This window comes from Protopterus annectens, chromosome 12.part0 (genome assembly GCF_019279795.1).
Source record: "Protopterus annectens isolate FY-2018-M chromosome 12.part0, PAN1.0, whole genome shotgun sequence".
Lineage (NCBI taxonomy): Eukaryota > Metazoa > Chordata > Ceratodontiformes > Protopteridae > Protopterus > Protopterus annectens.
Window position 1 is genome coordinate 831944712 of NC_056746.1, and position 27107 is coordinate 831971818.

Consider the following 27107-nt stretch of genomic DNA (forward strand, 5'->3'; position numbering starts at 1 on the left):
CACTCAATATCTTTCTAATGCTCGCCTCTCTAAATATGAGTTAAGTTTATTAAGTAATCCCGCTGTTCAAATTACTACACATTTCCGACCACTAAACCCTGCTTCATTAATTCCAACTAGTGACGAGGGCGAACCACATGGCTGTGTGCTTGTAGTTAACACTGTTCTTTCTCCTAGACTAGATTTGCAAGATGTTCCTTTGCTTAATCCTGATTTAGTTCTTTTTGTAGACGGATCCTGCTTACGAAATAATTTTGGTGAACTCCAGGCTGCATGGTCAGTCTGCTCGCCATCTGAGGTTTTACAAACTGGACAATTACCACCTGGCACTTCTGCAAAAGCCATGGAATTAGTGGCACTTTTGCATGCATGTAAAATGGCCAAAGACAGATCTGTTACTATTTATACTGATTCACGTTATGCCCATGGTGTTGTTCATGATTTTGGCACCCTGTGGAAGGAAAGGGGGTTTTTGACATCCTCTGGGGCACCAATTAAAAATTACCTGTATATTGATCACCATATTATTACCTTCCAAAATTGCTGTTGTCAAGTGTGCAGCTCACCAGTCTAACGACTCCCTAGTAGCTAAGGGAAATAATTTGGCTGACTGGGCTGCCAAGCAGGCTGCTCTTTCACATACTGTTCAGGGAAAATTTCTGCAGCCTATTTTACAAACGGTTACTTTTGACACTACTGTATTGAAAGCTTTGTAAAGTGAAGCATCAGAATCAGAAAGAAAAACATGGCTGGCCCACAACTGTTTCCAATGCTCTGATTCAATTTGGCAGCATTCTGATGGCAGATTGATTTGTCCTATATCTATATTAAATCCTCTCATAAAAGCATATTACTTGCCAGCTCATGTAGAGTTACAAGCATTAATCAAACAAATCCAGAAGGATTGGTTTGCCCCAGGATTTTTGCTTCTGTGCAACATTTTTTGAGCACATGCTCCATTTCTTTACAGCATAACATTTCAAAGGGCACTCTGGCTCCTGCTCAACCGGTGCCAAAACTAATGGGGCCATTTTGTGCTTTACAATGGGACTTTATTGAACTCCCACCTTGTGCAAGGTTTAAATATGTTTTCACTATTGTTGATATTTTTTTCAGGGTGGTTGGAAGCCTACCCCTGTGCTAAAAATTATGCTATTTCAGTTGCGAAAAAATTGTGTTATGAATTGATACCTCGTTTTGGTGTTCCTTGTCAAATATATTCTGACCGTGGAATGCATTTTACTGTTAAGTTAGTTGAATCATTGTGTACAGTGCTAGGCATTACTTTGAAATTTCATTGTCCATATAGACCACAGGCATCAGGTATTACTGAACACGTGAATCAAACATTAAAAACAAGACTTGCTAAAGTCACTTCAGAAACAGGCTTCACTTGGGTGCAAGCCTTACCACTAGCCTTACTTTCTATGCGGTCACAACTGCATCCTACTAAGGGTCTTTCTCCACATGAAATTCTCATGGGTCACCCTTTGCGTATGCCCATGACACCACCACCACCTTTTTCTGAATATGATGCATTTGATAATGATATTCTTTTGTACTGCAAATCTCTTGTTTCTTTCCTACAGTTTCACCACTGACAAGTAGCAGCCGCTCAACATCTTCCTGATCCTTTTCTAGCATCCGCTCTGCAACCAGGGGACTGGGTCTATGTTAAATCCTTCTCTAGAAAAACAGCGCTCCAGCCACACTGGAAGGGGCTCTTCCTGGTTCTTCTAACAACGTCATCTGCTGTGCAACCTCAGGGATCTTCAACTTGGATCCACATTTCACACATCAAAAAAGTTGTGCCGTCTGAAGATCAACAGCCTTTACCTTTTTCAACTCCAGATTCTCCTCCCATTGCTACTCATACTCGCAGTAGAACTGTTCCAGTACCTGAAAATGCCTAACATTTACCCTTTTGGAAAACTCCAAACTTCTGACACTACGAAGACTCCACCACCATTTCCACAAAAATATTGGACAATCAGTTTGGTAGTCATTCTTGTTGTACTGTTATTTTTGATGTGGCCATTTTTATTTCCTGCTCCATCGACGCATCACACCAAGTGAGCTATTTGGCACCCATCTTTCAACACCTATCAAACCATCAAATATGTTTATGCTTCTACATTTAACATCTGTAACTGTTGGATCTGCACTTCCATTCCCTCCGTACATGGGGGATTGTCATTGGCTGCGGCTGCACTAAGTATCATTGATACATGGACTAGCTTACTCGACAACACTGCTAACATTACATCCAGTAAATCTATTGCATTACAACTTTTTCTCCATCGCAATGGCACTCTGTGTTTCTGTTGGAATTACTCAAGTCAACATCACTGGACTCGAAAATGGGACAAAGTATCTGCAACATGACAATCGAATACCAGTGCAGTTATACAGAAGGAAAATGCATAGCCTCGGGTTGTCGGGTTTCATTTGATGCCATTCAGCCAACATTGAGAAATGCCTCATTACTTGGTTCTTGCAATAATGGATTTCTTGCCATATTTCATGGCATGACTATGGGCAGTGACCATTCTTCAAACGTTACCACCCTGGTGCAGGATTGTTATTTTATATGTGGAAGAAAGGCCTATAAATGGCTACAGGAAAACTGGTCTGGTAGCTGTTTCCTAGGATATTTAGTCCCAGCCATCTGACATACATCTGCTTTACCTCAAGGAAAGATTCGGAACATTCAAGAGGTTAAAAAACCTGCCAATCCATTAGGCCAAATTGACGCATCATGAATTTATCATCATGACCTAGCTCATGCTGGCACCAAAGAACTATCTCATATGGACTTGGGTGATGACGTCATATCATGGGCTCGTATAACTCCAGCATACAGAGCAGTAAAATCAATCTGGGAACTGAGAAAACTGTCTAAATTGCTTGAAGTATTGAGCAATGCCACATTTTCTGCTTTAGAACTAGTGACTGATGAAATGACTGCTATGAGAGCTGTAGTCCTCCAAAACCATATGGCTCTCGATTTCAACCTAGTGGCGAAAGGCGGAACTTGTGTTTTAATCCAGGAGGAATGCTGTAAGTTTATTCCTGACAATCAGCACGAAATTGAAAGTCCTCTCAAACTCATTCAAAGAGTCTCCAAACTCTCTAAGGCCAAGGAGGCTGATAACTCAACGTGGGCATGGCTAACCAACCTGTTCTCAGGTTGGGGAAGTGGACTTTTGAAGTTAATTGTATTAATTGCAGTATTAGCTCTTATTGCTTTTCTTGTGTTTTTAATCAAGGCATTGATTTTGAAGTTAATGTCTTTTAAGACTACTAAAAAGGTGCCAAAGTTTTATATGCCTGCAGTTATGAATATGGATGATGAAATAAAAATATGTAACAATGTTGAAGGAACTAGCCACATGGTTATATTAGACTTAAGGCAAACGTATGATAGACCAAATGATGATGCTTACACAGCATCAAATGGGGAATTGTATAATATGAATGGTCAAAGCATGTGTTCAAGGAGAGTGAGTATGTGAAAACCTTTATGTATTGAGATGAACTTTGTACTACAAACTTTGAGTAAACTGTGAATAGTGGAAAAGTACTGAAAAACAAGAGCCTGTTTGAAAGCAGGAAGTGTGCCTTATATGGAAGTTTATCCGATTTTCTTTCTCTGCCTAGAGATGTAGTAATGTGAACTGCTTTAAGTCTACGGGTAAACCACTGATTGGTTAATTGTCTTTTGTACTATTTTAATTGGTCTAGTTTATATTTTTGTACCATCAGCAATATCACCAGCATATAAGCTTATGCATTCCTTTGTTCGGGGAGTCTCCCTGGTACTTTCCATGAAGCTCCCACATGTGTGTAATAAATACCACTGAAAGAGAGGAAGAAGTGTTTTGTCTTCATTTAAGGTAAACTGTTAAATGCAACAAAGGGATGACTGAAATTGTTCTGTACATTCTCCATTCTCTTGGTACAAAACCTGTATGGAAGCTGAGCAATGTTGTTAGTGGTAGGGCTAAATCACACTTCATGCTATTAAAGATGTATCTAGAAATATTGCTAGGACCCATTTACCTAATATTTTCAGCTTTTGATAGCACTTTTAGAGCTTAGTCTTGTGTGTTACCTGGAGCAGAGCCAGTTGCATGTATATATTGAGGGACTGATTTCAGGGAAAGAGGGGCAAAGTTAGAACTAAATTTATCCACTTCAGAAGTGACCTGTATTCATTCAACCCCTTAGTCAGGCTTTTGCCAAATTCGATGCACATTGGCAACAACAGAAAAATCTTTTGTAAAGCTAACACCAGAAAATTTGAATATATATCCACACAAATTCAGAGACAGAGCAACATTCCAGATCATATGTGAATCATTTCTAAACTATCTTTAACAAATCCATCATTACCACTGTTTTTGATACTCCAGCATAAACATCAATTTCTCTTAACTAACTTTCTTTACTTAGCCCAGAGACATTGAATACTAAATCAAAACATACTTTTAAACTTAAATGTTGTTAACTCTCTACTAGTTTTTCTCACTCTATGCCTACTCTCTGAATGACAATGCACCAATGATTACCTTCACATGTACTGCTCTTATATTCTATATCCCTGCTACAAACATTTTGAACCTTCTTGACTTTGCACTATTGAGTTGATCTTATCATCACTTATCAGTTTTTCTTTATTTAATTGATTTATCACTTATTTTATTGGTTTGCATTTTACGATACAAAGGCCTAACAAAGACCACACCACTTTGAAATACTAATTAGCCACATACCAAATACTGTTCTTTTTTTCTATATGTGTTGACTGTTCCGGATGTAAGTTAATTTTTTTATTATTTTTTTGCTTATTTTTGGTCTAAAGAATCAACATTTAATTATTACATCTGCACATACCATTATGGACTGGGTCATGCCTGAAAAGGGTCTTCACACCTATGCATTGACTTGTCTAACAAATGTTTTCTTCTTCTTTCAGCTTTTTCCCAGTTAGGGGTTGCCACAGCGGATCACTTGTTCGCTCATGATTGACAGTGTAGTTTTTACTTTGTCGAGTTGCCAGCCTGGCACCCAACCTTCCACAGAAGGCACACACATGCACGCACTCACACCTAGGGCCAATTTAGAGTGTCCAATCCACCTACACCATGTCTTTGGGGTGTGGGAGGAAACCGGAGCACCCGGTGGAAACCCACGTGACCACAGGGAGGACATGCAGACTCCGCACAGAAGGCACCCCAGCCCGAGGATTGAACCGGAGAATCTCTTGCTGTGAGGTGACAATGTTAACCACTGCACCACCGTGGCTGCCCATACTCGTCTAACAAATGTAAAAAATAAAATATAAAATTAAAGGGGAGCATCAGAGATGGTGTGATTTAGCCATGTCTGGCATGAGCATTAAACAAATGTTAAATAAATAAATTAGCCATTTTAGGCATGACTAAATCCTACTATGACAAGGCTATCCTAATATATATTAGTCCTGTTTTAACTTTATTTGTTAGTCAGACTCCTGATGTGCTAAGCCTGTGTTGCTGTAGACAAGGTGTAATATATAACCTACTCTGGTTGTATAAACTATCACAAAGTGATTTCTCATAATAGATTTTAGCATTTCATCATGTTTATCAACAACATACATTCCACCATACATCTAGCATCCCTCATACAATATGCTGACAACTCCATATTAATTTGTTCTACTAGTAACATAATTACTCTACAAAAACTTACCCAAGAATATTTTTTTCAGTTGAAAGCTGACTCAATAACTCCCAGCTTCTATTCAGTCAAAAAAAAAAAAAAAAAGCAAACCTGCCCTTATTCTTCCCAGAATTTGCTAACAACCCTAAATAAGTCATCCCCTATCAAGTTCTCCAAAAATCAGTGACAGTTTGCAGACCAAAAAACTCCTGGCCTCTACACTCCTACTCCCCACTTTACTATATAGTCCCACCAAAACTAAACTAAACCAGTGCTACAATAACACAGCAAAATTTGCCTCTAACTCATCAAAGAGAACCCTTCACTGCTTAACCCTAAAACAGCTTAATTGGCTTGAATTACCCATGCAACTCACCTAACACCCAACTCTTCCTAGTCCCCAAAATTAAATTGGTCAGTGCTGGCAGATTTGTACTACAATGATAATCAGCTGAAAAGTGATCTTTCAGTCTCTGAAAGAGATCCTTAATCTAGCATATTTATCTGGGTAACAAATAAATAAATGAATGTGCTAAATCTGTGGCTGAGGCAAAGAAAATGCTTCCTTGTGACTGTACAGCAAGGAAATTGAATGGCTGTAGGGTCAGGTAGATGATTTTAATGTTATACAGAGACATGTAGGTAATTTTACTGTCATACAGAGGTTGGTTCAATTCCCAGATTTTTCTATAGAATTATAGAGAGCATACAGGTAGAGGATGGCCACTGTACGAAATGGGTAACTAAAGTAATGCAGGCTGGGAGGATGACATTATGAGACATCACAGACTGAGAATGTTGAGGTGTGTAGAAACAGACAGGAGGGAGGATAAGTGCAGATGTTTACAGTGGATCGAGAGGATAGGTGCAGATGTTTACAATGGATCTTCTGGATTGTGCCATACATCAAATAAGGCAAGGACGCACAACTGGCATATGGTAGTGGAACATTTTTAAGGTGAACACGAGGAAGCCCTTTCTCTCGAGAATGTGGGGTGCATAGAAACATGTGGTGATTGATAAGACTAATGATGTCATCACAAAAGGACACAGTAACTGGTTGAAGAGGTCAGGATCTGATACTCATAAGACAGCTGCATGTGGAAGCTGGCTGTATTTTCAGATGGCCTGATAGAAGTCTGTTTAACTTGTAAGTTTAATGTGCTAACCTGCATGTGTGGGTATTGGACTGTACTGTGAGACTGTGGTACACTGAAATCTTTAATTCCAGCTCATAGGCTTAGGTACTCACAGATCTATTGCACTAGTAAATGGGCATGTACATCTCTAATGCTATGAGAAGTACACACCCACAATCCTAATCCACAGATGATGTGCAGTGCATATCCCTAATAATCTGGATGAGTACTAGATGACCATATGTATTGCCTTCCAGGTAAGTCACTATATTCACAATGCCCAGTAGTGGTCATATGTAACACCAGTGCTCTAGGGAATACATAACCGACCACATCCACATGGAAGTAATTATCTCTAGCCCATATATGCTGGATATTTACCTGTATCTAATAACCCAGATAAGTACCAGTAATATCCTTAAAAACATCTGGAGCAAGAATCCCCAGTTCTAATTTAAGGGGGGGTTGACTAACTGCACCACAAATATTTTGGATGAGTAAGTATATCTATAATAAAGTATGGGGTGATCACCTGGCCTACATTTTTGCATTAAGATGGGCCTTGTCATATCACATCTTTTTATATGCTCCTCCACTCCTGTTTATTGATCCTACAGATGGTCTTTACCTTTGACTGAGCCACTCCTTCCCTACCATTCCATACCTCCTACCTCCGACGGGCATAGCATGTCCTTACACTGTCCCTCCATCTTCATCTCCCTTCATTGCTATGCATGTTGACTCCTGTTTTCACATGCTAACCTACATCATCTTTATGCTAGTGCTAGAACACATATTTACCCTCCTTTTACATCATCTGCCCTTATCCTCTCTCTGCTCTCTTACATTCAGTGGTCTTTCCCAATCTAAAACCATCTTGCTGTCTCCTCTTCTCCATTTGTATGTGTCCTCCTCTTATTGCCCCCTTTCTTACCAACCTTCATTCCTTTTTTTGACATTGTCCTTCACCCTGCCACCATTCTGCTCACTCATTCTCTCTGCCAACTTTCTGCTTATATATTCTTCCTTATCCAGCCTAGCTTCGAATAACCGTTCCTCTTCATCTAGTCATTATTCTCTCTAATTGTTCCTCCTCACCCTTCCAACATTCTACTAAACTGTTCCTCTTCATCCTACTTACTTTACTGGACCTACCGTACCCTCCCCCAGGCTCAACTCAACTCGTGGCAGGGCCAGTAAGGACATCAAGGATGCTGGAGTAATATCATACTAGTGCTGTGGAGTATGCCTTAATCTATCACCCCACAGTGGCCTTGCAAGCTCCACTCTGGTTTTCCTTCGGGAGGTGCATGGGTACTTCTCTGCATGCACAACCTGCTGACAAAGTACACAACATTTGCAGCATGGAGCTCAATAGACTCTTAATATTGTCATTGCAGTGACTCAGGCTGCCTGCCCAGCACACACACCAGGATGGATGAGTCTGGATCAGCCACTCACTCCCATCTGTATCACATTTTCTTTTAACTAAACATCTATTTCAGGAAGACTGTATATTAAGACAGACTAACAAATTATAAATTATAACACAGTGTTTACCTTCTCTGGATTTAACTCATCTTCCTGCACATCTCTTTTAATTGTGATTTATTTTCATACTGCATGTCAGTGTAGTTCACTTGAGCTACTATCTGACTTTAATGTAATTTACAGGGAGAACCTTCCGTAGCCTACTGTTATAAAGTTTCAGGCTTATCCAGAAACACACACACACACACACACACACACACACACACACACACACACACACACACACACACACACACACACACACATGTATAGACATAAGAGCACACACACTGTGTCTTTCTCAGCAGTATACTGGTCATATTAAGCAACTGAGCTGCATATGTTTTCCGACATTGGCATTTTTCAAGTGTCTTTTTCCTAGACAACGAGAAAGAAATTGAATACTTTCATTTTTAGGCGCAAGAGGATATTAAACCACTGTGTCTGTCTGATATCAGTAACTTAATAACTGTGATGAAGGACTCCTTTTAACCAAAAACCCGAGTAATTATAAAACCTATGCTGGTCCAATAAAAGGTTTTATACAGGGAATCTGTCAGTCACTGACAGCAGGTTCTTTAAATGTTGGCTATGTGAAGAAATATAGCTGAAAGTAATTTCAGTGACAGTGGAGTTTTGCCTTTTCTCTACTGTTGTGTGATCTTAGAGTAGATATATATATATATATATATATATATATATATATATATATATATATATATATATATATATATATATATATATATATATGTCTGGCGGTGTCCCCCAACATAGGGGAGTGCTGCAGAGCTTATCCTCAGCAAAAATAAAATCTATCTATATAGATATATCTATATCCATCTCTCTCTCTCTCTCTATATATATATTTAAAGATTTATTGGGAGTGCTTTCAGTGAGATTTTTTTTCACTAAGGTGGCATTCAAGACCTATTTTGTTGCTCAGTCAATGTAAATCAATTGACTAACACCCGTGTTTCAGTCTAGTCTCTTTGTGTTTTCTGATAGTGGACCAGAACAGCATTTATTCCTTTTTTTCTATCACCCTGCAAACTTTAATTTTATCTGTCCTTCCTCACATTGACAGTTTTCTACTTACCTGTTCCTTTGCATCCTGCCAACATTTTATTCACCTTTTCCACCTCAAGTTACCTACCTTCTCGTCACCTGTCCTTCTTCACTTTGCCAGTATTCTGTCTATCTGTTCCTTATCTACCCAACAACTTTCTACTTACTTATTCCTACATCCTCTACCAACCTTCTACTTACCTCTTCCGTGTCACTCTTAAATTTCTGCTCACCTTTTCCTCCTAAACCTGCAACTTTCTGCTCACCTGTTTCTCTTCAGTCTGTAATCATCTGATCACTTGCTCTTCTCTGTCCTATCAGCTTTCTTCTTACTTCGTCCTTCTCACCCTACCAGCCTTGCGATCACCCTTTCCTCCTCACCCTGCCAACTTTCTGCTTACCTGTTCTTCCTCATGCTACCGCTATTCTGTATGTCTGTTCTTCCTCACCCAGAAACCTTCTGCTCACCTTTTCCTCCTTACTCTACCTACTTTTTGCTTGACTGTTCTTCCTTACCCTTCCAGTAATCTATTGACATGTATCTTTTAATCCTGCCAGTCTCCTGCTTACCTGATCCCTTCCCCCAAGCAACCGTCTGGTAACCGGTTCGTCCTTAATCTCCATCTTCTTCTGCTTGCCTGTTTCTCCTCACCTGCCAGTTTTCTGTTAACATGTTCCTTCTCACCCTGCCAACTTTCTGCTTACCTGATGCTCTTTATGCTGTAAACCATCTCTTTATTTATTAGCAGCTTCTATTTCGATAAAGTGTAGGTATGCAGTTCATTTGCTTCCTGTGCTATTATTATAAACCATTTTGATCGCACTTTAAAAATATTTTCTGGTATCTTCTATTGTCTAGTCTCTACTGTTTAGTAGAATTTTGCTGCACTGATTTGATTTGACATAATATTATCTTAGAAAAGCAAACTGAAAATCATTATATCTCACTTTTACTTTGTTTGCAGTCAGGAAATTTTTTTTCCTGCCCCTCTGATGTGAATGGATTGTGCCAACTTAGACCTACAGGTAAATACATACATTTAAATAAATAAATACATTCATGTATATAACTAAATAAACAATGCTTTGGTGGCATGTATATCCCTAATGCTTTAGGTAGCTGCTACTCATAATCTTACTGCTGTAGGAAGTTGGCACCTATATCCCAAGTGCTATAGGGTATGGTAAACTACATCCTTAATGCTTTGGCAAGGAGACATTTATGATGCTATAATGGGGGTGCATATATCTTCATTGCTTCAGAACTGGGCTGTTATCTTGCTGTTCTGGGAAGTGGGTATTAATTTCACTAAGGCTTATGTATGATCGTAATATGAAAGCTCTGATAACTGTGCATATCTAACATCCAGTCACACCATGCCATCACAATGCAATCTTTAACAATGATGTGGTATCATACCATGGGGTTACCAAGATAAGAAATTCTATAAACTGTTTTAACTACAAACACAGACTCAAGACCTCTGTATGCAATTTGAGCACCCTTATCTTTCTAGCTCAGGCAAATTTATTTGAGACTAAATGGGTTTTCACTTGTAGCCAACTGAAATTTCTTGTCATATATTTCCTCTTTTTGCACACTGTATTACATGAAATGTGCTACACACTGTCCAGTATCTATAATCACAGAAACACAGTTTTGCACTATTTTCTGTGTCTTTGTTCTTTCAGCATAAAATGTCCTTACTCTATCTGCTGCCAGATATAACCACTAAGGCGTCAAATGTACTCTCTTTTCAGCTGCAGTTGTCATATGCTAGTGTGATCTGATCTTACAGCATATATGCAGTTCAGGGCAGCAATGCTGCTGTGAGCTTTCCTATTTGCTTCAGAAATGCTGCAGTTCCATAGTAACATAAAAGATATGTCGCTTCAGTAACACAATTCATCTGAAGTTATTTTAATATGGCAGGTCATTATTTATACAAAGTGTCAGTACTCAAGATTCATTTGACCTTTTGTAATGCCCCCTGAATATGTTCTCCATATCAATAATTGCATTTAAATTATATATTTCAGTGCTAATGCCAAATCTGAGTAATTCACGTATAAACAATGAATCATTTAATCGTTAGCTATAATGATATATCACAGCCTGGCAGATGGGTAATGAAGTGGTGTGCAGCCTAATGATTGTAGTGTCAGAGCTGTCATACGTAGTACATAACTGGGTGCTTTAGAAAATGTTCTGACTACACACTAAACTACGCATCTGCAATGGTATTTATGAAATCACATTCACATACACACCACATTGAAAGATAACCACACAGCACCACCTCTTCAACATATAGATGAGTGTCTGGCTTGACCTACCAACTTCAAGCAAAAATAAATCTTTGTAGAGCTACAAACAAAGGCACAGAAAAAAAATACAATGTAGACTGTTGTCTTAGAGCTCCAAAATGTATTAAAAATACAACACACTTTCTTTCTAGTTTATGAATATTTTTATCATCACTTGCAGATGCACACACAGACAGACAGACGCACACATGCGCGTGCGCACACACACACACACACACACACACACACACACACACACACACACACACACACACAAAAATATATAAGGTATTCATTGTGAAATATAACTGATGACCTGATGTCTACTGTAAAAGCAGGTAGCAATAATTATACCAATTATGTAGTACTATAATGCAGCAGTATCACAGTGTCTACAGAACTCAGAGCAGTCTTCTATCATAATTCAAACGATTTCTATTCACACCATGCAAAGGAGAGAGATGTGCGTTTGTCTGCGTATGTGTGCATGTGTGCGTTTGTGCATGTGTGCATGTGTGTGTGTCTTTGTGTAGCATAAACAAATATGGAAAATATTTTTGTATGTAGAAAAAATGGTCATACTACTTTTTGTAGTATTGTACATGCGTGAAGAAAATTAATTGGTACAACTGAAGATACTGATATGAGGCACTGCTATGAATATTTGATATAATTACCAAAAAAAACTAAAAATTAATCATTTATATACAGTCGTTTTTAGCACAATGCCTGACAGATTTAACATTTTAAACTTTATAGTCCAATTTCCATTTAAAAAAGAAATTAACATGTAACCTCAAGTTTGGAGTATATAGGAAATAACGATTTATCTTTCCATTTTAACTCTGACATTCTCTAAACACTGGTAATTAGGGATTGCAATGATTACAGTAGTGAAGCCTAGCAGTGCTTTATTTTGCAAAGTAATACAATTTAAGACAGCTTTAACCTAAGAGATTGTATACTGGCATTAGTGCATAAGGAATGCAAAATTTTAACCTTTGTAGATTTGGTTGTATTTTGACATTGTACTGATTTTTTTTACAGCATTGTTTGTTTAATGCAGATATATTAGTGCTAAGCTAGATAGCAACAGTACAGGAGAACAAAGACTATTACATGAAGCAACTAAGATGAAAGATAAACATAAGCTGCTAATTAGCACATTGTATGAAACAGAACTGCATTTGGCTCAAAAGAAAATGAGTGAAGGTAGTGGGAATAATCAGATTATAATGCACTTCCAACCATTTATTATGTACTCAATAACCAACATTATTTTAATTTTATCTTTTCTTTACTATATTATTGTACTGGTCTTCCCAAACTTGTCTACGTCTGAAATGGATCCAGAATATCAGTCCACTAGCCTGGTCAATAAACTATCAAACAAGTAATAAACAAAAATAAATACACACATACATACATACATACATACATGCATGTATATGTACATTAATAAGTAATAATTGTGACTTATGTTTTCTCATATCCGTGGTTTACAGATTCTTTCAGAACAATGCTTCATGAGTGCAGGTGCTACAGAGATACAGCAGTTAGTGTTACTGCTTCAAAGTTGGATTCCTGGCTGGGGTATCTTCTGTACAATTTCTATGTCTTCCAAATCCCAAAGCCATGCAGTTAGGGGAGTTGGAACTTCTTCAAATGGTGTGTGTGTGCTCACATGTGTGTGTGTACATGTTTTGCCAAGGTCTGCTAGACAGGGGTCCAGGGAAGTAAATATTGTGGGAAGAAATAGCCAGGGAATTGCTATGGCTAGGCTTGTATAGGCCCTAGGACTGATAGCCTAGTACCAACCTATGGACCTATGAACCTATGGTAACTTATCCAGGGCAGATTATCTGCCTCACATCCATTACTTACTGGAACAGGTGCAATTCCCAAGTGACCCCGAAATCAGATGTCAGAAAATGAATGAATGAATGAATGAATGAATGAATGAATGAATGAATTAGTGCTTTAATGAGGCACACTGACTACTAAAACAACCCTCACATTAACTTTTCACCCCCAGATCATGTAGTCAAGTATATAGAAAATTAACTTCTGTTGCAAATGAGAACTGGGTAGAAGTGTGAGTTTGTGTGTAAATGTGGGGGGGGCATAGTTTTTGCAAACTCTGTGTTTTCTCTCTTTTAGTGCAAAATCAATACTTACTAGAGTCATTGCGCAGAAAGTAAGGTGTGGTAAATTGATGCCAAACATCACTCATTGATCTTTTCCTCATATTATAGTCATGAATAAAAGTGCAATGGCACTTGAAAAAAATCCTCCACGCACATTCATGTGTGGATATTCAAACACTGGAGCTCTCTGTCTGCTTAAGGTAGTTTTGTAAGGTCTGGAAAAAATTACTGTACTAAAGAAAGATATTGTAATTTATTTCAGCCAACCAAAGCTGGTATCCAGGAAGAGAGATAGAAAACATTTTATTACAGTGAATACTACGTGGTTTTAACACAAAGTCATATGCAGTTGTATGGTATCTTATAATCTGACATAGTCACAGATAATCAGTAGGAGCCCACAACTGGTTAGAGAATATGCATTAATATGTACAGTTAAAGGATTAACACCTTCCCATTTATGAAAATGTGGAACAATCCAGGTTCTTAATAGCGTATTTTCATAACATAAATAAATGTGTAGGGAGTGTTACATAAGGCTTGCAAGTTTCAAAGTTGCTAGAGCTTTTTTAGCACTTTTTTTCCAGCCCTGTTAGGAAACTAAATAGTAAATGTGTGAATAGAGATCAGATACTAAACAATAAGTTTAACCCCCTAACTATTAGATTCCTATGACCTTACTTAATATTGTAAGCCCTTCTTCCTAACATCTATTTCTCATTCTTGCCTCCTTGTGGCCCGTTTGAAGTTCTTCCCAAGGTATCAAAGATAAATCTTTTCTCTTGCATTATAAATTAACAGTTATGCTATTGTCAAAGGGAAAGAAGTTACACTTTGTGTTTCTTTCACTGCAAAATGTGTTGTGTCCCTATCAGAATAATGCAACAGAATGTCACTTCTTTGGGTGATTGGAAAAGTTATAGACCTAAACAGCTGAAATGACAAGGGAAGGGAAAAGAGACATAAACGCTGTGACATGCTGCTGATGATAATGGCTTTCTGACAACATAAATACGGGCCATGGCTTTACACCTTCTGTTGAAATCATAGTGCACATACATAAATGGATCTAGACAAGTGAGAAAATATTAATAAAGTAGTAAGCCGATACAAGCAAAAACAGGGGTTAGACAAGAGAATGAGAACTCTACTGAGGCAGAAAGAAAGGCCCAAGAAGAACCCAGGAAAATGAAAGTAATTATCTTCTATTATAACAAGTGGCTCCTTGGAAGGAGATAACTAAATGGATCTAGTATGGGAAAAATAAAGTCTTCAAATGTAGTACATCATAAAGAAAGAATCACATGGCTGCTGTTAGAGGAAAAAAGTTTGGAAGGATGGAGTTCAAGCATAAAATTAGATGAGTTATCTTCCATATTTATAACAGAATTAAAGGGTAGGATGTCTGAATGGGAAGAGTGAGTGGGGACAGATGGAACACTGAAATATGAACAGGGAAAATCTAGATAAAAGGTTCAAAGGATTTGTAGTTAACATATATAGAATAGTTGCACAGCCTTTCTAGGTGCTAAACTAAGTTGAGGCAATGTTAGGTACACCAGTGGCTAAACTGTAGCATTTCTTTTGGAAATGGAGTTATGCACAGTGCTGGAGGAAATTCATCTTCATTTCTTTGCACAGGAGTGGTTGTAGTAAGGCATAAGGCAACTAAAAACCTGCTAGCATGGTGTTCATGTCAGCAGAAGTTATGAACAAAATTCTGCAGTGCAGGTTTGTGGAAGTTCTGCAATCTAACTAACTTGCAGATGACTAAGAGTGAAGTTTAAAAATCACAAGCGTGCAATTCCAACTTGATTCTTTCTTATGAGCAGTGTTTCACTAAAACGCATAAAGGAAACCCTGCAGATCAATGTTAAGTAGACTGAATCAAGACAATTGATGCAGTGCCTAACAGGAGTGAGCTGGTTAGGTAACTGGTTATCTGACTGGAAATGGACAGTGGTATTGGAAGAACTGTCAAAAGAAAAGCTGGTCACTATTGGCATGCCAGAAGGTTTTGCATGGGATATACACCCATAACCCCTTTTTCCCATTTTTGCACAGGGAGCCAGCATGTCAATTCAACACTGACAATCATCTAAAGCCAAGGTTTACACTACTGGGTGGCTAGCCCTGCTGTGATAGTTCTTCCACGCCACAAACTCACATCTATGGACAATTAAGAGTGCCCAATCCACCTACTGCATGTATTCGGAAGGTGGGAGGAAACTGGAGCACCCAGAGGAAATCCATGCAAATAAAGGGAAGACATGCAAACTTCACGTAGAAGGCACCACAGCCAAGAACTGAATCAGGGAACCTCTTGCTGCGAGGTAACAGCACTATCTGTTGTGCCAATGCGCCACCTGCATAGGGTATATTCCTGTTTAACACATTTGTGTGAAATCTCATGACAAAGTCATACATTAAGACTGACTTGTTCATTAATGATAACAGTGTAGTGGAGGGTGGGAGGTACTGTGTCACTGAGATATGCTATGCTTACACTGCAGGTGGGATTTATGGAAAACTTGTGCAAGTCTGTGCACTGCAGTGGGTAAATCCATGGAAAGCCTACATGCAAATGAAGATTTTAGCTCAAGAGAAGATTGTGGAGAAAAAATGACAGTTTATCATCCTTAAGCTGAATCATGGAATGTAATGACAGAAGACACTGAAAATGGCCAGCAGGATGTCGGGCTGCCCAGCAGCAGTTCACCATTTATTCTGGTTGTTCATTACAGCAAAAGGTAGTGATATGTATTCAGTCTGAGAGGTGGGTCTTTGCAAAACTGAGAGTCCAAGCCCAAAATAGATAAAATGATTTAGTGTGGACAAGACGTCAATAGTGCAGAAGCATTGCAAACTGCTGGGAATAGCGCAGGGAAATTCATTGAGCTGAGCTATTGTCTGAGCTGTTGCACTGAGTCTTCTGTAAAGAAGGAATTTAACTAGGAACATAGTTTAACTGGGCAGAGAAAGATTAAATGCAGTTAGGTAGCGTTTTAAGAAAGCAATAGCAAACAGTTATTGAAGTACTGTCATTATAATGGTAGATGTTGGCTTCTCTGCTCCCACTGTCTAGAAAAGCAATAATTTTTCAAGTAATGCCATACCCCTTCTCCACTGGTGTTTATACTATGTAGGCAGATAAAGGATGAACTTAAAATATATTTATTTGCTCAGTCATGAACTATTTTGTCAAATCTCATTTGGACGTATCAAATGATCAAACAGACTTCTAATGAATGGACTTATAGTTTAAACATGAAATTTACTGACATTGTTATGTAGGCTGTTACAGGGGTACAGCCTACTCCATGGAGATGGAGTTTTCAACCCATATAAAATATTTTTGTAGAAAGCATGCTCATTCTTCTGGCATAACCAAATGAGTTCAACAAATCAGTCTGTGAGTGAATGTAAACTATCCAGAAAAGATAGGCAGATATATACACATTGTCTTCCTGCCTGTCCTTCCATCCTGATTGTCCAAAACCAGTAATCATTAAGGGAAGCTGAGTATTCAAAGCCCTTTCTTCTTGTGTAATCACTGGAAAAATTAGGGTTTGTTGGGAGTCATCAGAAAGGCTCAGTTGTAACCTATGTTACAATTTTGTTAACTCCTTGTTAAACTGTTGCTTTTGTGCTATATGTGCATTTATATTTCACAATAACTTTATTAAACTACTTTTTGTTTTCCTGGGTCTTACCTGAAAAAGGTGATGCTAGGTCAGTGTACTGACTTTCTAGTTTATTAGCAGGTAAACCTACTAGGCACAAGTGCTGTTCACATGGGTGACCCAGGAGTGCTGTCTGATTAAGGGATTTGCTCAGAGTCACACAGTTTGAAATGGACATTAAAGGACTCAAACTGAAGATGACTGGATGATACTTATTAGTATTTTTATACCTTAACCCATTTCCTAATTTGCTATATATTCATGGCAACTGAAACATCTGTAACTGACCTCTTGTGTGCAGGACTGGATCTCTACCTTAACTGCTTGACAGAAGAGGGTCCACCTCCCATGACTTTGAAAGGGGGTAAAACTGGAAGATACATAAAATGATCACTGACATCTATGGTAAAGAAAGGGACAGTAATTATGATGTTCTGCAGGAGAAATCTTGAATGTACGAGTCAACTTTTTGCTGTAGCAGGAAGTAGAAATGTTTAAATAAATAAATAACCAAGTCACTGCAAATTAACAGTGCTTTCTTGCTCACTTTCTCTCAGTCTCTCTATCTCTGTTCCTACTTCATTCTTGGTGTGAGGGCATATTCCCCCTGAGCTTTTGTCGAGCCAGCAGGAATATTCAAACTCACATGCTTATGAATGTTACCCTCCCACTGCCCATCTTATAACCCTCCCTTCCTCAACCATTTCTTTACTTCTACCAATTTCTGTCTCCTGGCTTTTTCTCTTAATATACCATAAGCCTGATTTCCGCTCACTTTGTATTACAAGTCCTGCTTGTACTATACTAACTTACTTTTAATTTCTCTTTAAAGTGGCTAAAATTTCTCTAACTATTAAATCATTGTCATATAACTTGCATCTATTGTTAACCAATATTTTTACATTATGTCTATTCTGGCATAATTGTTTAAACTGTAGTTTTTTTATATTACGTTTAAAGACTGTAAAATTATGGTTCCTAAAACGTTTTGTAATACTTTGGAGCTTTTCTCCCTGTGCATCCCTGAAAATTAGTTTCTTCCCAGTTGGACTTTTCTGGTAATCAAATGTCAATGAATAAATAATAAATAACATAAGAAGAATCATAACTTCATAGTTGTAAATAGTTGTTTTCCTTCATAGATATTGGCAGCAAACTGATAGGCAGGTGTGGGGGTACATGGGAGCTTGCCCAGACTTACATGCTTTTTTCACTTTATTTTTGACAATTTGAATATAAATGGTTCCCAATGCAGAAGTTTTAAGAAATTTTATTTTATTATAATGTGGTTAAGTTTCTAAAGCTTCATACTTCACTGTCTATTCTAAAATTTTCATTCAGGGCTGCAGGCAACATCTTCTATTTTCTTATCTTCTCTTCCTTTCTTTTTCCTATCTGCTCAGGTAAAGGTAGAACACAGCAGTGAATGCAGATGCCATGTGCCACCATTTCTGACTGCACTCTGCTAGCCATTCCTGTTCAGTTATCTGACAGCTACAATGAGTACAGAGCAATAAATGACACCAGATTCCTTGTGTCCTGTCCTTTACCCCTCCAATGTATCATCCTTTATCCTTTCTGCCTATCCAGTTGAAACACATACCCCTAAAACAAATGATTGCCTTGTAACTTATTATGCATTGGAAACACATTGCCATGAAGGCAGACTATGTACATGTCACTTTGTCCAAATGTAGTGCTCATCTGTAAAGCAATGAATTAGTCTTAAAAAGTGAGACACAGAGAGCAGAGAAGATAAATACATTAAGTAAAAGGATGGAGCTGCTTAAATATATGCAACTAGGAAACAAAACCTGAATTTGCTGAACAGCTGTCATACACAGAAAAGACAAGCACTCCAAAATATAACACTGTCTCCAAGACAACAGAGACAAGCAATAAAATAAATGAAGCTGAAACAACAAGGTGCAATATTTATAGTGAGCAAAACAGTTTACATTCAGAGGCACAATAAAACCATAAACATTGTAACCAGGCAAGGAAATAAAACTTTAAGTTAAAGACATGACTCACAGCATCACTAGCAGCAAATACTAGTTTGGCATGAATCATATCAACAAACATAATTTCTTTGATTAGAATACTTTATTAACATAGACCTTCATGTGTCCCACCACCCCTGACAAGTTTGTAACTTAAGAGCATAAAAGCATTCTTCAGCATTAATATAACATTTTGCTTTATGTTAGTTTTCCAACTTGTTTACAACAAGAATTTGAAGAAAGTGAAATTAAATCAAAAATGTAAACGTGAAAACAAATAAAGTAACAGAAGACATTACTTACACTGAAGACAGTATTTTAGAAAAAAACAATAGAATTTAAAATGATCTTTCTCCGTTTGTGTTAATAACATATATTGCCTCTAAATTAACAATCTGTGTTTGATGAAAATCTTGCCTGCAGTATGCAGTGCTGTGACCTACCAGGGTTTTATTAACCACTAGCAGCTGTAACATCGTGTTATTAATCGTGTGCTGTACAAACCACAAGTATTTATTTGCCAAGAGTATTAGTGTTGGAAAGCAGCAAAATTACTCACCAGCTAACCTGTTGTCATCATTCACATACAAATTGTGCTCACAAACACAACTTCTAATATACTTGCTTGAAATGTACATAGTGGGTTACCTTACTAGCAGCGTTTGTGGAAATCTCAGCAGCCCTTGTGATGCAAAAGTTGCGTGAAGTTTATGTCTTGAATCCTTCAGCAGATTGTGAGTTGTAATAGCTTCTTCAAATAGCTAAGGCTCCTTAAACATGTTTAAAAAGCCACAGAAGTTGTTGAGAATTTAGCTTTTGTCTCTGTTTGAACTGCAATCTCAGCCTTGTGGTCCTTTTATTGGTACAGCGTCTTTCACTGTCATTTCTAAGCAGATGAAAAGAGTTTTTCTTCAGCCAATAAGCGATGATTCTGCTCTGAATAATCAGTGCCCCCTTCTGAAAGATAGGAAGAAAGAAAAAAGCATTACTCTTGGTCTATAGCTGTAACCCTTTCAAAGACTAATCCCTTCAAAAGTGATAAAACCAGGAGCTGAAACAGTTAGCAGCTTACGTAATTCACAGCAACCATTTGACAGGTAAACTGCCCTTGTAAAATCTGTCTGCAGTATAGCATCAATAGATAGAAAGTCAGATAAATAGATAAAGAAAAATATCAATGGATATATATATATATATATATATATATATATATATATATATATATATATGTGTGTAGATGGATAGGCAGACTGATTTAAGCAAATGGACAGATAAGAGAGCAGATAGGTAATTAGATAAATGACAGAGTGACATGAATGTACATCAGAAGACAGTAATGATACATTAAAATAGGATAATAAATGTGCACAGATTTACAAACAACAGCAATCATTCTGGTATGCTAAAAAACAATCTTTTTACAAAGCCAGGGGTTTACATTCTGACAGAGTAACATTCCTATATATGCAGAAGGCTACATTCTCTCATACAAAAGCTATACAACTTTAGTTGTATTACCAGCATCAGCCCAATAACATGGGCACAGTGCATGTATCAGCAGTCAAACTATTTTAGTGTTAATGTGTTTCATAGTCTGTCCATGTAATATGCAGCATGAATACAGTCCATTATCAGCAGCCAAACTTGTTAAACAACAGGAAGGTAGTGTGGACATAACACCCCACATATACTTTTCTAATTATTATTAATTGTAGTTTTCTAAGTGATGGGTTTGCTTAATGAAAAATAGAAAATTGGCTTTGTTCCAAGTCGGACTTTCCTGGTAAACAAATGTTAAATAAATAAAATATTGTCCTGTTTTGTAGGAAGGGAGGCAAAGTGCACAGAGGAGTTTAAATAGTTGCTGAAACAGATACAAGTTACACAGTCAAACAAATGAATGGTGATTTACATACTGTCTAATTTAAAAAGTAATACTGACAATAAATCCTGAAAAATGTGAAGTGCATTTTAGCTAAGTTAAGTATTTAAAATTCTAAACAGTAAGTGGGCATAAATGTAGCAAAGAGACAGTAGCTAATATACAAGCACTGTGTTGTTTACAATTTTTGGGTGACTGTTTATTAGAGAATATACATTTATTAATGCAAGTTTTAATAAGCTGTCTGACACAAAAATGCATCCATATGAAATGATGAAATAATAACTCAAATGACTGCTTGATTCACAGCATAGTAGAGTACAAAACCTAGTTTGATACTAGGAAGATATTGTTGCAAATTGCACATCTACAGTGCCACGCTGGATAGCTGTAAAGGTGAAACCTTTGTTAGAAATTGTCAGTTATTTTTGCAGTAAGTTTGTTTAAAATTGAAGGACATAACATTGGAGTATTTTTTTCTTATCTTGGTTAAGATCCATATAATCTAAGTTGGCTAAGGATATATTTTTTTACATGGCAGAACAGTTTAAAACTAAATAGTACCTGACAGAATAGTAATATTGTTATAGGGGTGTGACTGTGTAAACCTGAGCAAATAATTTAATCAATATAGTGACCCCAGGTCACTACTGAAAAAATGTATCTATGGCTAGTGGGTTGCCAAACTAAGAAATACATCAAAATAATAAATAAAACAAGTTAGGAGCTCATCAGCTGGAAAGTATAACTGGAATTTGCGTAACACTTTAATGCAGAATTCTGAGTATGACCTGCTAATTTGATATATCCTGTAATCCTAGACCTGATTTCCTCAGTACTCACTTTCCAGCTTTTCCTTCTATGTAGCTCTTAACACATTTTTTAACCAACCAGCAATGCTGTGTTACCCTGAAAAGAGAGGCTTGTGCTTAATAGGCTTTTCAAATTAATAGGTAAATAAATACAAATCTTTCTTAGTACAAGAAAGGGAATAACTAATGTGTATTTGTGTGTGGAAGTGAGAGGAACAGAATCATAGTAAGGTATGACAGGCTTTTAACAGTTGTTTCAAACTTTTTATTAGTCTTTATGGTGGTGGACATAAGCAGCCTGAAGGTATATAAAATGGTCTTTTTGCAGTTTCTGATTTGCATTTGTTGTAAGCAGCCATATAGATATATAGTCATTCTGTAAGCTGCTTGGCTTATATCAAATTCAGGCTTGTCTTCTGACTGTTGCAAAATTTTTGAGGTTAGCAGTTAGTTATAGGTTTCGTGTTTGACTGCTATTTTATATAAGAGACTATGGTTGTTACCTATTACTCTGAATGGGGTACAGAATGCCTGTGGAATGGTGCCGCTGTCTTCAGTAACACAGCCTCTCAGATCCAGGGTCTGATGGTGAAGTTTGGCTCCTGGATGCTGTTTATGTGAAATCTGCATATATTATGTGTCAGCAGTGATTTCTTTGGGCACTCAAGTTTTCCTTACAAAAACAAGTTGCTTGTATTGATTGGCTACTTAACAGAAAATTAAGAAAATATCCCTGTGTTTCTTTTGTGGACCTCATTTTTGCTGGACATGAGATCTTGGCTCATTTGGGGCACAAACATCACCAATGGGCGGAGATTACACTGCCGAAGACAAGTCTACTAATCTTAGTTGAGCAATAAAAGTTAAAAGTTTCAGGGACAAATTTGCAAGCCTTCTGTGGTGATCCTAAGACTATGGGTGAAGTAAATGCATCTTTTGATTGGCTAAATGTAGTGCTTTTTGGTAGTAGTAAAAATACAATAACTTCTGCAAAAATATATGTTCACGTCTGTAGGAAAATGAAGTGCGCTTTCACCGAAATGGTAATGGCAACAGATTTGTGCTAACACATATTTATAAAAGTAAACAAATATACCTGTGTTGAACATGAATCATATTATTAGTCCATCTAATGTTCTTAAGAGCTACCTTCAAGGACTTTACAGTATTCCAATACTGATGTGCACAGCTTGTGAGAATAATAGTTTTAGAGGCAAGGCAGCTGGTCATCTGCCTGAGACATGAGTCCAACATTTCTTGAAGTAATTATAACCAAGTTTGGAAGGAACAGGGGTGTCTTGCAGTAATGGTTTCCTTACAGATGGTCAGTGACCAGTTGATCAAGTTCTAACTATCCAGACTCAGTTGGTAATAATTACCATTTATCATGAAATGGAATGCTAGAACCTTAAGCACAGCAGAACTGATATTTCTGCAGATCACTGTGCACTTTATCAGTCAATTTCTCCTTCCCTCTACTGGGGGTATAGGAAGCTTGCTCTCTTTCAAAAACACTTGTTTCTATTATTGTGGTTAGACTGTAAAAAGACATATTTTTGATCTGCTGTGATGGAAATATGTTTTTGTGAATAATCATGCATCTGTTAATTTACAGGGAAAACTAGTGACAGTGGTTAGTTAATGATTAATCTTAGCTATGACCATGGGGATGTATAAGACGTGGCTGTGAATTATGGAATTAGTTTGATTTGTCTGCTTATAGTGTTCATTACGTGTGGTTGCCATGGTGTGTAATGGATAGTTGGGATGAGGAGGTAGGATGCATATATGGCTCTTTCTCATGACGGGTTGTCCTACGGAGTGAACTATACCAGAAGGGAAATCACTAGAGACAATAATAAAGCTCAGTATTTGAAACGGCTACAAATTGAGGAAGATGAGGAAATCTATGGTTGGTAAAAAAGATGGCACTAGGTGTGGCCATTGATGCCCGAGATAACACTTGTAATCAAACCCCAAAGACTGGATAGGCACCCCATCAAAAGTAATATTCATGTGCAGAGGTTTGTTAAATACAGAGTTACTTATATTAATTTGGGAGGTACACAGGGGTTTTGTCTTAAATATAAAAATGTTGGTAGGTTGTCTACTGACCGTTGTGGTTTCATCAAATCATTCCTCAGTGAACTTGCTTAATGGGATGTGCAGTTGTCTTACAGCAAGGCTATACTGTGCAAATGAATATCCAAAATGATCCTAGTCAAGATATAAAGTGTATGAGTGCACTGCCACTCCACAACATACATACACAATAGGTGTCCGAACCTAGACAGTTGTGCATATTTCAGCAACAGCAGAAGGTGTTCCTACTGCACAGATAGGTTACATTTATCATCAATGACCATGCATCTCTGTCCTGCAAAGATATGCTGCATGTCATCAACACCCAAATATCTGCTTACTCTACAGATGCACTGCATGTCTTATTAACATGTAAATGTCCTCCTACTGTACAGATAGGCTACATGTATTGTAAACAGCTGAGCATCTTCCTACTGTACAGATGTAGAGCATACTACATGTATCATCAACATTTTGATGCCTTTCTACTGTTCAACTATATTATCAACACTTGTGTCTTCCTTCTACACATGTACACTGTATGTGTTAGCAACCAAACTAATCCAAGGGCACAAATACCTTTTATCAGCCATGCATGTCCATGCCACAGATTAATACACACAGACATGGAATTTTATTTTACCCAGTAATATGGGTGCAATATTAATATACCACTCTGCAGTGTCTCCTACAACATGTAGTAATATGGCAGTATTTAAAGCAGCAAAGATGCACAATATGTAGTACTTTGTAACTGTATGACAGACATGGAAACATTGCATGCTCAAGTATATCACACAATATGAATATAGTGCATTAGCAAATACCTAATGTGTCACATAGTGCAAACATGATGAATTGATTAACATCCCCCAAAAATGACTTTGTTTAGGTACATTGCATTTACAGCAGTCTCATATGTCAACTGCTTGACATGCATACGTTGTAAAATAATATATTTAACGAGGTATTTGCTGTATCAAAGCTCCATTTTTAGCTATGACGCTAGTCAAAAGTACTGTACTGCAAGGCATTAAGGTCTGTAATCAATAGTTAATACATCACCATGATTTGCAATAACAGGGACATTTAAGTTAGGGGAAATGCAGAAAATAATTGTATTACAGCAAAGAACAGAAAGAAACTGCACTATCCTGAACGAGTTTAGGAAACACTCATCCATCCATATATCTATCAATACATCCATGTTTAATATCCATTTTGTAGCAAGAAGCCAGAAAATATCTTGACATAAAGAAAGTGGATATAAAGCAAGAAGCAATCTTGGATATAAAGCCCATTCATCATAGGTCACATGCTCACTGCACACACACAATTAAGGGGAATTTGAAAATCACCAATTCTCCTACTAGCATATTGTATGGTCATGGAAGGAAGCTGCAAACTTCAGCAGAATACTGCATTAATACAGAGAAGGCACATAAACTCCACGGGTACCGTAGCCAGGACATTTACTAAAATATAATTATAGCCATTATTTGTAAGGACAGTATTGCAAAATGCTTGCTTGAAATGAACAGTAAAGAAAGTGCCATTTCTAAATGTTTTTCCTATAAAGTTTCATGACTAAAACTTCCAAATCCAACATAAAGTCAAATTGAGAAGAACCCTTACAGTTAATTATTATTCTTAGGTCACAGTTATTTTGCAGGAGGAGTTTTGATAAAAAAATAAAAAAGATCTTTTTATTATAATCAAATGCTAAATCATGCAAAACCCAAAGGGAGAAAACTGGAGTTGTGAGACAGGAAAAATAAATGCATTGTTGCGCATTGTTAGATACAGCACACAAAGATTTCACTCTTGTTCAGCCCATAATAACCTTGTGATGCCTGCAAGTGTTTCTCAAGTTATAGCCTATTGATGCCTCTATCATCTGTTCATATTTACATTACTAATTCCAAAATCATCTGTGTACAAGCTACTGAAAGATTTAATCTTGAAGCTTACATGCTGAACACTTGGCCTTTGTCTTGTGCAACTAATGAGATATTAATTATTCGTCATATACTACCTATTTATGTTGTCATAATTTTCATATCCTTTAAAATATCTCAACAACCAAGTGATCAAATAGAAGTGAAGCTCACAGAAGGGTAAATAAAAATATTCTCCATACCACAAGAGGAAGTATTGTCAGATTTAGATGAAAAATAACCTTACATAAAGATGTAATTTTCTGATAAATTTCCATAACTCCATCAGAGTCACATGAACTCTAGGAATATTGGTACAAACTTTAGTCCACAATTTGAAACTGCAGCAATATGGTTATTCAGGTTCCTGCCAGAATAATTAAGAATTATTAGTTCAAAACAAACATGATTAAACTTATCCTTTTTACCATCCTTAAAGTCCAAAGAAAGATCAGAAGGACAATGACCCTGAACATTTGAAGCAGGAAACAGCAGCTGTTTAGTAACTTTCTTTTAGTTGTTATTCCTGTTGTAGGAACGTATACCTTGTTCCCACTCTCTTGGACAAAACATTCTCTTTTTTGGCACTCCAAAATGACCGCCGGTTCCATTCTTCATTTTTCACTTCCAGACCACGTCTCATTTGGACTACTTATAAATTTAGGCACAGAAACATTCTTTGAAGCAATACTTATCATTGAAGATGTGACGTTTAACTGTCATCCTCAGATCCCTTCGAATTTTGGTGCTGGCATCCCTGAGATATTCATCCCTCTGAGTCTTACATTTCCCCAGGAATGCATTCTGAGTTGAA

The 27107-nt window shown here is 37.3% G+C and overlaps 1 protein-coding gene across 1 annotated transcript in view; it reads right to left on the reverse strand.

The window, feature by feature from the left end:
* PDYN (prodynorphin) overlaps positions 1-20477 on the reverse strand; it is a 362456-nt gene extending 341979 nt beyond the window's left edge. Inside the window, exon 1 of the mRNA XM_044089874.1 lies at positions 20229-20477. The gene's annotated coding sequence lies outside the window, so the exon portion shown is untranslated. The remainder of the gene's footprint in view (positions 1-20228) is intronic.
* Between the last annotated feature and the right edge of the window lie 6630 nt (positions 20478-27107).